This window comes from Heterodontus francisci, chromosome 1, assembly GCF_036365525.1.
Source record: "Heterodontus francisci isolate sHetFra1 chromosome 1, sHetFra1.hap1, whole genome shotgun sequence".
NCBI classification, from domain to species: Eukaryota; Metazoa; Chordata; class Chondrichthyes; order Heterodontiformes; family Heterodontidae; genus Heterodontus; species Heterodontus francisci.
The window spans coordinates 127146787-127160228 of NC_090371.1; the positions used below are offsets into that span (position 1 = coordinate 127146787).

The 13442-nt window shown below is 42.7% G+C and overlaps 1 protein-coding gene across 5 annotated transcripts in view; it reads left to right on the forward strand.

Moving 5' to 3' along the window:
- Positions 1-649: 649 nt before the first annotated feature.
- tec (tec protein tyrosine kinase) overlaps positions 650-13442 on the forward strand; it is a 220643-nt gene continuing 207850 nt past the window's right edge. For 2 of the 5 annotated variants that reach the window (XM_068035836.1, XM_068035808.1), the window contains exon 1: positions 846-968. The gene's annotated coding sequence lies outside the window, so the exon portion shown is untranslated. The other 3 variants (XM_068035798.1, XM_068035818.1, XM_068035846.1) reach the window with 3 other exon arrangements.

The window sequence follows — 13442 nt, forward strand, 5'->3', positions numbered from 1 at the left end:
TTTGAGAGAGCCTTCTTTCTCTGCTGTCAGGTTCCTAAATCAAATGAGTTTGTGGGTGTGAGCCCATACAGAAAACGGACCAAATTTCGCAATGTAACCAGCAAGGCTATAACGGTGGCTGGTGTAAAATATAAGGTTATCGAGCTTGTGCAGTAGGAGTGCTTTGTTGCACAGTTGTGAACACAGGGCACACACATTGCGAATCTATTATAAGACAAATAGTGTCTATTGTTAAGGGTGCTTTGAGGTGATTCGAAAAAGACGATGGCAACCGATGTTTGCAACTTTCTGTATTTGTCGACTTACTGGCAATTTATGTTGCTGTTCCCTATAATGTCAAAAAATGTCTCTATAGTGAAAGAACTGTGTTTGACAGACATGTTTTCTGGAGCTTTGGACAGTTGTTTCCCAGGAATGTGTGAAGATTCAGGCTCCGAAAACACTGGCCGAAAGAGCGACACTTGGTGGTTCCTGTCACACTGTATCTTCTATTACGCATACGGTTCAATCGGTCCTACAAAGGGAATTTTGAGTAATACTGTATATCCTTATGATGCATTGTCCACTTCCTTTTACATGATGATTTAATCACTTTCTTTGAAAGAACTCGATTTTCAGCTAGAATTGTTCAATTTCTGCTTTTCTTTGCAGAGCCTTCCAAGAACACTTTGTCCCAGCGTGCTCTGCCTGGTTGCGTATGTTTGTCGCTTTCTGTTGTTTGTTGAAGTACTCGTTGTGTGTGGCTAGCTGAGGCAGTCAAGTGTCCGGTTAAACACAGGCGGAAAGCGGAGGAGTGCCTGTTGCTGTGGAGGAGAGGCGGGAATTGCTGCCCAGGCAGGTAAGCGGAGCGCGCAAAGAACCCAATCCTCGCACACCTGAGCAGCGCGAGGACTGACTACACCCAGGAGACAAGTGTGTGCGGACATGGCAAGTCCGAGCCGGTCACTCTGAAACAGCACTAATCCTGGGTAAACAAAACCTAAAAAGAGAAAAGTTCTTATCTCTCTTTTATTTTGCAAGTAACAGATATGACCGAAAATGAATCGTTATACAGTAGGTTAGAGGGTGGCGTTAGATTATGGACGAGCATTAGTTTGAGAGCCGAATTGCAGGAAGTGAACATTCATGTCTCTTGTAGGAGTTAGATATTGATCAGAATTAACTTGATATCATGGGAGAAACTTTGACGACCTCATGTTTCTTCACCGTTTTGAGTTTGTTAGAAGCCGCAACATGTTTCAAGCGGAGCCCTCCCCCACTTTTTGCAGGAAGTGTTTTACTGTTCGCTGTTAACTGATAAGGAAGAACGGCGCTTGTGTACAGAAAATCAGTTTGACTGTTGTTTGTTTATATTTCTGTTAAGAAGTAGCCGTTTACAAATGGGATGCAAATGTACTTTATGATGTAAAGGAGGGAAACAGCGAGGGACATAGAAAATACTACATTAAAATAGATGACTTCTTGATCAGGGAAATTCCTGTAGAACTGGAAGATGAGAGAATAGCTGGTGCAATCTAAATGATAGAGGATTAGATACAGGCCTGGCATATTAACTATCTAACGACTGCGGGGGGACTTCCTCACGATTTTCCACTTTACGCATAAGTACTTGTGTTGAAATTTGAGTTGCTACTTTTAATTATGACATTCGTTGATAATTTTTGGCTACTAGAACTAGTTTATTAAATTATGCGTTGTTGACTATTCTATACAGAAGGGTCCCCATCAATTATTAAAAAAAATTGTGGTATAAATTTCTCTGCATTTAGTTTTTTTTTACAAATTGAATAACAAAATTATTTTGGTTTGCAAATGTTTTTCAGTTTGAGCAAGGGTATAGTCAGATGTATAGTCACTATACCTTTAAATTCTTAGAGTTTGTGATACAAAGCATGAATGAATAAGGTTTAATTTATATAACATCTCTCTAAAGTATCCCAAAGTGCTTCTCAAAATGAATTACTTTGTGTAGATAAATGCAGCAGCCATTTTGCACACACAAATGTCCCCCATACAGCAGAACATACAAGTTCACCAGCACCGATGCTGGCCATTTGACCCACCAGACTTGTGCTGGACATTTGATGCTGCAATTCAAAGTTAATCCAACTGCCCCATTCTGGTCACTTTCCTTTGCTTTAAATATTTATCCAGTTTCTCTTAAGATGCAGTGGTTTCTGTCTCGACCACGCGCCATGTCCTGGGTGTAAACCTCTAAAAGCAGAATCTGTATAAGGACATCAGGGCAATGTGACTGTCATTTCGATCACACCAACTAATTTGATCTCTTCCTGTTGTACTGTGTTTTTAAAAAGAAACCTTCTAATTTCTTTGCCATTCCTCGTGATTTTAAATTGATGACCTTTCATCACCCACTACCCAAACAGAAAAAAATAATCCTTCCCTATTTATTGTATTAAAATTCAAAGTTTAAAAAAATTCATAAAATCTTCTCGGCCTTTTCTGCTTTTGGTGGGCGGCACAGTGGCGCAGCGGTTAGTACCGCAGCCTCACAGCTCCAGCGACCCGGGTTCAGTTCTGCGTACTGCCGGTGCAGAGTTTGCAAGTTCTCCCTGTGACTGTGTGGGTTTCTGCCGGGTGCTCCGGTTTCCTCCCACAGCCAAAGACTTGCAGGTTGATAGGTAAATTGGCCATTGTAAATTGCTCCGAGTGCAGGTAGGTGGTAGGAGAATTGAGGGAAGGTGGTAGGGAATATGGGATTAATGTAGGATTAGTATAAATGGGTGGTTGTTGGTCAGCACAGACTCGGTGGGCCGAAGGGCTTGTTTCAATGCTGTATCTCTAACTAAATAAATAAATAATTCTATCTCATGTTTCATGCATCTCTAGCATTATCCTGATGAATTTGTATTATTGGTTCTTTATGGATTTAATGCACTTTCTATAATGGGACATCCAATACTATACACAACACTCTTAATTGTGACCGAACCAATGTTTTGTGTAAATTTAAGATTGTCATCTGGATGAATTATTAACCCAAGGCAGAAGCAAAAGATCATGTGGCAATATTTGAAGAAGAGCAGAGGAGTTATCACAGTGTTCTGCCAACTTTATGCCTCATCAAATATTATGAAACCTTTATTTTAAAGTTCTCATCCTTGTTTTCAGATTCCAAGTAGCCTCGCCCCTCCAGGTCTGTAACCACCCCCAGATCTACAAATATCAGATCTCTGCATCGCTGATTTTAATCACTTCTTTCTTTGGCAGCCATGTTTTCACCACCTTCGGCCCCAAGATCTAGAATTTTCTCCCTAAAGCTTTCGGTGGCTCTACTTCTCATTCTTCCTTTTGGACTTTCCTTAAAACCTACCTCTTTGACTAAACTTTTGGTCCTCTGCCCTTATGTGGCTCGGTGTCAAAAATTGTTTGCTAACACTCTTGTGAAGTGCCTTGGGACATTTTACTATTTTAGAGGGGGTATATAAATGCAATCTAATTATCTGGCATTTATCTCATTGCTATTTGTTGATATTGATAGTCACAAATTGACTACTGTGTTTTCTTACATTATGCAGTAACTAGAGGCCGAAAGTGCTCAATTTTCCTGTAAAGTGTTTTGGGATGTCTTGAGGTCATGAAAGACACTTTAAAAATGTTCCTTCTTTAGTGGAGTGTCCAAAACTATGTACAGTACTCTAATTGTGAGCTGACCAGTATTTTTATAAATTCTTTACTCTTTTACAAAATGTTAAGACCAGGTGAGGAAGGGGTCTCAGGTTCCCCTCACGCCCCTTCTCTGGTTTGGCTGTAACATGGTTTATCTTTTAAGGCAGTGATTTTAACTTACTACCTCAATGAGCACTTGCTCATTGTTCCTCGAATATAATTGCAAATGAACCAATCAGACAGGTTTTCTTGAGTTTAATTAAGAAAGATATAAGTTTATTAACCTTTTCACTCTAACCTGGTTAAAATTAGTAAAATACCTGATGCAGCCACGCTCACATGCATATGAGAGGCACACACACATACAAATAGATACAGAGAGGAAGAAAGAATTGGGAGGTTGAAGTAGAGTTGGTAGTAAATGGAACACATTCTGTCCTTAATGTAACGTCCGTGATTCAAGTTAAAGTCTTGGAGTCCTTGCTGGTGCCATGTGCACAATTTCAGGCTCACATCTCTGGTACCAGAAGGTTGAAGGGAGGTTTTCTCTGTCTTTTCAATGGTCATCTGTAAAGTTTTGCAGTCTTGAAGTTTAGAAGCTGCCACCGTGGCTTCCCTGAGACTTTGCTGGAGAGGGAGACAGACTGAGAGAGAGACTTTTCTCTGCCAGTCCAGTTGCAGTCTTTTGTTCACTGAGGCACAATTCAAAAAAACCTGAGCCTTACCCCAGCAGGTAGGTCATGTGACCATCTTTGTTTGAAACCACAGTTCCTGGAGGGTTGTTGGAATTTCGGAGTCTTTCAGACATACTTGGTGGGGGCTGGAGTTTGGCTTTTACTAAGTCAAAGGGGTGTTGACGTCTTTTGATTACCCCTATTGGCAAAATTAATCTCACTAATTGAATCAGTGAATACCAGCTAGATTGGTTAATTTACTCCTGTCTCTCAGCGAGCCCTTGAATTCTCAGAATGCAAATGTGGGACCTTTTTTTTTGCAGTTCAGTTCTGCTTTTTAAAATAAAAGTCATTTGTAGTGTCCAGTAAAAGAAGTTCTCAAGCAGTATTCCATATGACAAAATTAATATGTTTCCATTTGGCAGGTGTGATTTCTGTCACACCACCACCACCATACCGAATGAAATATGATTATGGGGAGCATTTCATTATAAATTCGAAAGAAGAGAAAATACAGGAAAACAAACATGCATTTCTGTCATTTGCTCTCACCCATTCAGAAATCTTAAAATTGTTTCAGCCTTTCTTTTTCTTTGTAGCAGTGCCGCTTTAATTTGTCCCTTTTCCCTAAAGGTGGGTCTGAGATAGGTGTTGCCCAGTGGGTTTAAAGTTTCTTTAGTATCAGCTTGTAAGAAGCTGGGGATAGGTCTCCCAATAAACATAAGAAATGCTGGAAATACTCAGGTCTAGCAGCATCTGTGGAGAGAGAAGCGGAGTTAACGTTTCAGGTCAGTGACCCTTCAGAACCTGAAATGTTAACTCTGCTTTTCTCTCACAGATGCTGCCAGACCTGCTGAATATTTCCAGCATTTCTTGTTCATATTACAGATTTCCAGCATCCGCAGTATTTTGCTTTTATCCCAACAAACATGTTTTTGGGGGAGCTTGTGCCTGTAAATTTCTGTAATTGTCTAGGTTGCCTTTGTTCTTGGTGTCTGCAGGGAGATTGTTGGATTTAATTAGCTCTGACTTGAGCTCTGATTCTGGGAGTCTGGAGTAGGTGGATCTACTCTGACTTCACTTACAGTGTTCCGGTGAGTCATGCAAGTGCTGTTCACTTCAGGGCATTATTGTTCCCCTTTTCTCCTGACTGTGGGGGCAGATTCTTTGCTAATCTCCCCTGTGTGCTCTGGGACATTCCTGTCTACAGGTATTTGTCCAGATTCCACTGCACTTGGCTGCAGCACTTCAACTAGGTGAGGCATCACCCTCACGGTTTCTCTGCCCTTTTGAGGACTTTCTTTGTCCCTGCAGGTTTCTGCATATGCTGTTAGCAGTCCTGGTAGGGTGCTGCTGTTGTCTGCATTTACATAGGAGGATGTGGGGTCTAATTTTTCCAACATTTCAAGGTTGTCTGAATGGACAGTAGGGGGTTTTCATCCAAGAATCCTCCCGGACCTCCTTTAACTTGTCCTCGTTGTCCCTTTTTCCCCTTTCCTCTCTAACTCTCTGCCAGACCTGTGTTTGTCTGTCCCATTTTGTTCTCTGCATGGTCCCTCACAATTCGCCAGCCTTCTACTGCAGGTTTTCCCAAAAGCCGACATAAATGCTCGGCCTGAAGATTTTACTACAGGTAGGGGATTTCTCACAACCTGGCACGTGTGGCAAGTTCTACAGTACTCCACTACATCCTTATAGTGTTTTGGCCAGTCAAACTGCTGTCTTATGCGGGCTTTGGTTTCTCGTATACCGATATGCCTGCAAGAGCGACGTCTCAATTCATTCCATCTTCGCTGCCTTCGGAGAATACTTGGCATCAGGTGGCAGGACTATATCTCCAACACAGAAGTCCTTGAAGCGGCCAACACCCCCAGCTTATACACACTACTGAGTCAGCGGCGCTTGAGATGGCTTGGCCATGTGAGCCGCATGGAAGATGGCAGGATCCCCAAAGACACATTGTACAGCGAGCTCGCCACTGGTATCAGACCCACCGGCCGTCCATGTCTCCGTTATAAAGACGTCTGCAAACGTGACATGAAATCGTGTGACATTGATCACAAGTCGTGGGAGTCAGTTGCCAGCATTCGCCAGAGCTGGCGGGCAGCCATAAAGACAGGGCTAAATTGTGGCGAGTCGAAGAGACTTAGTAGTTGGCAGGAAAAAAGACAGAGGCGCAAGGGGAGAGCCAACTGTGCAACAGCCCCAACAAACAAATTTCTCTGCAGCACCTGTGGAAGAGCCTGTCACTCCAGAATTGGCCTTTATAGCCACTCCAGGCGCTGCTTCACAAACCACTGACCACCTCCAGGCGCGTATCCATTGTCTCTCGAGATAAGGAGGCCCAAAAGTATACCGATATGTACAGCCATTGTCAACTCATGGGCCATTCTTAATATTTCTCTCCGGTACCTCTGCGGCACCACCAACTGGTGAACCACTGTCTGCTCTTTGTCCTCAAGTGTGTGAGGAGAACTCCATTTGCTCATCAGCACCTCATTCTTCACATAGTAAGAATCAGGGACTCCCTCTGCTTCAGTTTCAGTCTGGGCAGCCTGTGCTAACTTTCTCAATACTGGTTATTCCCTGGGTCCTTTAACTTCCCAAAGAAAGTTTCAGACAGACAGACCGCATGGCCATCTGTCTGCAGTGCCAATTCAGTCTCCTCTGGGGGACCTGGTTTGGCCATGGCCCGAATCACTACACATTCAAGGGAACTGCAGGGGACCGTCTCCTGCCACTGCCCTGTCTCTTTGACCTCCTTCGGTCTCTCTAGCACTGCTGGGGAAACTACCACCGCCCCTGCCAGATCATTACCGAGGAGCAGGTCAACCCCGTCTGCAAGCAAACTAAGGACATTCCCTAAAGTCACCAGTCCCGAAACTAGATTGCACTCCCAAGTGCACCCGGTGTAAAGGGATGGCTGTACGCTGCCTCCAATACCATTCACCACCATTCTGGTATTTATTGCACTCTTTGGGGGAAAGGTCAGGCCTTTTCATAGCAAAAGGGATCTGGTGGCCCCTGTATCCCTGAGTATGATTATGGCCTTGCTTGCCTCACTCGAGGGGTATGGGGTTACTCTTGGGATTCCACCGGCTGATAGCCTTCAGGGTCTCACTAAATTTTCATGAACCCACAGCAGTATTTTTTCTGCGTCTTACAACTGCTGCAGTTAAAGTCACAACCTGCTCTGCTGCGCTTTCCATCAGGTCCCTTCTCCTGCACTGAGCGGGTGTGCCCCGATTAACTCTCCAGGCTTTTTCCGTAGTTTCCAGAAGTCAGTTCTGAGGTATCCTGTCTTATTACAATGGAAGCATACCGGTCTCTGGGTGTCACTCTCACTTTCCCCAGCACTATCCTTTTTGGCTTGAAGAGGCTCCTTGTGTGTCCAAATTTCTTTTCCCTCCCAGGATTGTTTGGGCTCCTATCACCTTCCCACCCTTTGTCCTTTTCAGGTTTGTGGGGGGTGACTAGGAAAGGTTTTCCCCTGGGGAACTGACTTGTGTATTAGAGCAAACGCATTAGTCAGAACTGTGGCTTGCCTTGCTCTGTGCACTTTTTGTTCCTCCACATGAGTCTTTATAGAGAGGGGGAGAGAGTTTAAGTCCCTCGAGTAAAATCACCTCTCTGAGGCTTTCATATGTGGGCTTTTCATTAAGAACCCTCAAGCAGTAGTCAAAAGCCTGCTGCTTACTTCTCTCAAACTCCAAGTAAGTTTGATCAGCTTGTTTCCAGAGGGTTCGGAACTTCTGACAGTAGGCTTCCGGTATGAGCTCGTATGCCCCGAGGATAGCATTTTTAGTCCGTTCATAATTTGATGAACTTTCGTCTGGCAACAGTGAATAAACCTCATGGGCTTTTCCTCTTAACTTGCTTTGTAGCAGGAGGGTCCAGCTCTCGGCAGGCCATATTAACTGCCTTGCAAGCTTTTCAAAAGATACAAAAAATGCTTCCACGTCTCCCTCATTGAACTTTGAATCAATTGGGAAAATTTCAAAGCTTAGCACATGGCCCTGAATTAATTGTACCCCCATATTGGCCACACTTTCACTGGGGTTACTCTGTCGCCCCTTAGCTAACTCAAGCTGCCGTAGCTCCCTTTCCACCTGTTCCTTCTGGAAAGTTCTTTTTTTCTCTCTCTTTTTCTCTTTTTCTCTTTTTCTTTCTCTTCTCTCTTTTTTTCTCTCTTTTTCTCTCTCTTTTTTTCTCTCTCTTTTTTTCTCTCTCTTTTTTTCTCTCTCTTTTTTTCTCTCTCTTTTTTTCTCTCTCTTTTTTTCTCTCTCTTTTTTTCTCTCTCTTTTTTTCTCTCTCTTTTTTTCTCTCTCTTTTTTTCTCTCTCTTTTTTTCTCTCTCTTTTTTTCTCTCTCTTTTTTTCTCTCTCTTTTTTTCTCTCTCTTTTTTTCTCTCTCTTTTTTTCTCTCTCTTTTTCTCTCTCTTTTTTTCTCTCTTTTTTTTTCTCTCTTTTTTTCTCTCTCTTTTTTTCTCTCTCTTTTTTTCTCTCTCTTTTTTTCTCTTTCCTTGTCTTCCAATTCAAGTTGCATCTGTTCCAATTGTATCTTTGCTAACACTGGCCTGTCGAGTCTAGTTCTAGCCCTACCTCTGATTCTTCAGGTTGGAGGGAAAAATGGTTGGCCTGTTGTCTCAGGAGTTCTGATTTCCTAGTTTTGACACGGAAAGTGGGGCGGCACAGTGGTGAGCACCGCAGCCTCACAGCTTCAGCGACCCGGGTTCAATTCTGGGTACTGCCTGTGTGGAGTTTGCAAATTCTCCCAGTGTCTGCGTGGGTTTTCTCTGGGTGCTCCGGTTTCCTCCCACAAGCCCAAAGACTTGCAGGTTGGTAGGTAAATTGGCCATTATAAATTGCCCCGAGTATAGGTAGGTGATAGGGGAATATAGGGACAGGTGGGGATGTAGTAGGAATATGGGATTAGTGTAGGATTAGTATAAATGGGTGGTTGATGGTCGGCACAGACTCGGTGGGTCGAAGGGCCTGTTTCAGTGCTGTATATCTGTACCCAGAATTGAACCCGGGTCCCTGGAGCTGTCCTGTCCAACACAGTCCTGTCACATGATGTATCATATATACCAGCAGGGATTATTTGATTGTGAGGAACCCTGGTTTCTCACAACTCTCCAGCCAAAGTTTAGAGGCCAATTGTAACAGGCTACTCCCTTTCCAGCTGTTATATTGAAAATTGGAACATAGATTTATGTATAGACCATTCAACACCTCAAGCCTGTTTTGCCATTTGATTAGATTGTAGCTGATCTGTACCTGAACTCTAATTACTGAACTTCGATCCATAATTTCTCGACACTCTTACTTAGCAACAAAATATATTGATCTCGGTCTGAAAATTTCAAGTGACCCAACATCCACAGCCTTTTGTGGAGAGAGTTACAGATCTCCATTACCGTCTGGGTGAATAAGTACTTCCTGATTTCACTCCTAAATGGTGCAGTTTTAAGAAAATTCCCCCTTGTTCTGGCTTTCTCCACCACAGGAAGTAGTTCCTCAGTATCTGCACTATTGAATTCCCTTGTGATCTTGAACAACTTGATTAGATCACCCCTAGATTTTAGTGATTTATGCATGTGGACAGCTAATTATTTGCTCCACCACAACTCAGTCTTTTCATTAAGAAAATTTTCAGATTTGTCTTTCTCAGATCTAAGTGGATGACCTCACACTTCCTCACATTGAACTCCATCCATTATAGTTTTGCCCACTCACTTAATCTGTCCATGCCCCTTTGTAACCTTCTGCTCCCATCTACGCAACTTGCTATCCCTCCTAATTCTGTAAACTTGGATATACAATTCTCTATTCCTTCATCCAAGTCATGTGTATGGTTAAAAGCTAAGATCTCATCATAGATCCTTTGGAACACTGGTTTTCTCATCCCACCAAAAAGAGACTGTTCACTTTACTACTACTCTCTGTCTGCTACCTCTCAATCAATTGCCAATCCGTGTAACAAGGTTACTTCCCAATTTTGTGCTGTTGCCTTTTTTGCTGCTAATCTTGTGAGGAGCATTATCAGATGCCTTCTGGAAGTCCATACAAACACTGTCCTGTCCACCATGCTAGTTTTAGAAATTTCAACCAGACTTGCCGATTGCAAATAAATGTTGGCTGTTACATGTCCAAGTGCTCAGTCCCTCTGTCTCTGATAGGTTATGGGGAAGTTACTGGAATCTAAGTTAAGCTGATTGGTCTGCTGTTATCTATTTTTCTCTCTCCCTCCTTTCTTAAATAATTAAAATTAGAAATCTGTTTTTTGAAGTAACTGTAAATTATTTTGTGATTCTTAAAACTCATGAGATGCTAAACTATCATCTAATTCGGTTACAAGTTGTGAATTTCTGTTAATTTTCCATCTTAGTTTCTCATTCCTTGTTTGCAAATAACTTCATGGAACATTTTGCCAAAAGGGATTGGGCAGACAGCAAATATTTCATAGTTTTGCTTATCGATTTGTCTTCTGTTGTGCTCAATTTTACTTGTAATTGTGACTTCAAATAGTCGTGTAAGGACTTTGGAGAAAATGGGTTGGTATCCCGTCAAATTGTTGAAGGTGTTTGTAGACTGTAAATGTTATTCTAACATCTGTAGCCTTTTACCAGTAAATGTTGGCATATTAGCATTGTTTGTAATGCTTGTGTGGGAAATAATAGAAGAGACAAATCCTGTTTCTATACATATGAGATCACTGGTAGTGATATTACAAAGCAATCGAATCAAACTTCTTGAGCTGCACAAATACTAATTAAAGTTCATTGTTATTAAATTTATAAAAGGAACATGAGAACCAGTCATTACATAAGAAATATCTACATTTGTGCGGTGTCCATAGCATGCACCCTTGACTGGTAGGGTCCTATTAAACCTCAAGCTCGGTGTCTTTTTTGAGGAAGTGATATCTCAAATCGGCTGTCTTATGACATTGTGTTTTCAGTCTTCCAGAAATTGTTTGACCCGATTCGTCATGAAAAGCTGCTGAATCAGCTTAAGACAGTATTTCAAAGTAACAACTGTAAATAGTGTTGCGATCAGGTGAGTAGGGGTCAAAGGGCTCCGCTCTTGTCCCTCTCCTTGTTTGACTGCAACAGGTTTATTTCTTTAAGGTGGATATACTTGCCAATTAAGTGTTTAACTATTTACGTGCTATCATCATACAAAGAACTAATCGGACAGCCTTTTCTTTAGTTTAACAAGGAAAGAGGTTAGCTTTATTATTCTTAAGCCGATCTAAGTAAAATAATAAACTATGCTCCGACTTTCACACACACATGCTCGAGGTTCTCACGCACATACAAATAGGTTACAGAATGGGGTAGGATAGATTGGTCTGATTAGAGTCCGGAGCAATAAAAAGGGTATACAGTCTGTGGTGTTTGGTGACTCGGCTGGCTTCAGGCTTTATTCGGTGGTCCTGAGGCCTCTGGTTTGCAGATATGGACAGCTGATTCAATGGTTCTTCTGGAGACAGCGATGCAGATGGTTTCCTTCATGAGGTCTCTGTCTGCAGCAGTGATAGGGCAGGTGGTTACAGCCAGCAGACAGGGTTCGAAGCTTGCAAGGTCAACTGGAGATAGAGAGGGAGGAGGGACCACACTTGAGTCTTGTCTTGTCAGTGTTTAGCTGCTTGGCTGGTTGCTGCAGAGAAAACACCAGCTTAAGCGCACACATGGTGGGCCTGTCACATGACCATCACCTAGTGATTCAACATGATGGCTATCAGTGCATTCCTCTTGCAACTTAATCAGTATAGGTCTAGGACTTCTCTTCTGTAAACCAGGGTCCCATTGTTCTAGTGATTAGGTTTGAGTGGTTCATCACCACCTGTTTAATGTCCCAAATGTTTGCTTTAATGTCTTGCTAATTGGAGCAGGATAGGTAGTTCACTCAAATTCCCCAGGTCTTTGTTCCTGAGGAGACTGGGCAAATAACTTGTCTCCACCTCAATTAATTGGAATGTGGAATATAGTGATGCAAATTAGGGTGGCCATCTTAGCTGCTCATAAACTCACCTTTTATCAGTTACTTTTTTCCTATTTTAAAATTTGATTCCGTTTTCCAGCTGGTGGATTAAAAAAAATCAGCATTCGACACAGCACGTTTCCGTGACGATAAGAAATTGGTTGAAGGAAAGGAAGCAGTAATTGCTTGGTAGAAGTGATGTGGTGATGGGGAAACAATGAATGACAATCTCCAAGAATAGATGCTGCTGTTAATTTATAGCAATGACTTGAAACTCAATGCAAGTTGGTCAATTTAACAGATTATATTAGATATGAAGGTACATTAAATCTGAGAGAAACATACAGAATTAACCAGTTAAAATTTATGATTGGGTGAAGCAATAGCAGCTAGAATTCAATATGAGCAAGTGTAATACACTGCACATTGGGGGAAAAATGGGTAACCTCTGCACTGTCTGCTGTTGAACTAGTTAAGAATGAAGTTGAAAAAATTGTAAGGATGTTGCTAGACATAACGGGCTGGATTTTAAAGCCCCTCCGCCATTGAGAATGGTGGTGGGAGGGGCAATGAAGATCTGTACGCCCGCCACCAACCCCAACGGCGGCAGGCCTCATACTGATCTTGGCAGCGACGAGGCCTCGTTGCAGCTGTCCTGCCACTTGGCAACGGGACCTACATTAAAGTATGTAACTGCCTACTTACAATTCATCCTGCAGCGATTCTGCCATCACGTTGCCATCTTCATTCTTGCCGCCGAAAATACGTCTTCGAATTCCCGTTTGGGGAAATGTGGCATGACGCCTGTGGGGAGGGGGAGGAGGTTTTTTCTCTGTGCAGGAGGAGAGGGGGTCGGGGGGGGCGGTGGGGGAGTAGGGTTACAAAGCCTCAGATTGGTTGGGGAGGTTGATGGGAAAGGGTAAAGGACAAAGGTGCCGAACTTTGGGGGTGTGCAGGGGGAAGGTCAAAGTTCCAATATTTGAATTCCGGGGGAAAAGGGAAAATGTTGTGCAATGCCGTTGGGGGTGGGGGGGGGGTGGGTGCGAGGATGCCTGGAAAGCTCACTGCACTTATTTGAGCAAAACTTGCACTTAACTTGCCCTTTAAATTTTAAATGTTCATTCAGGGCTGTCAGCCCTTTAAAAATGGCA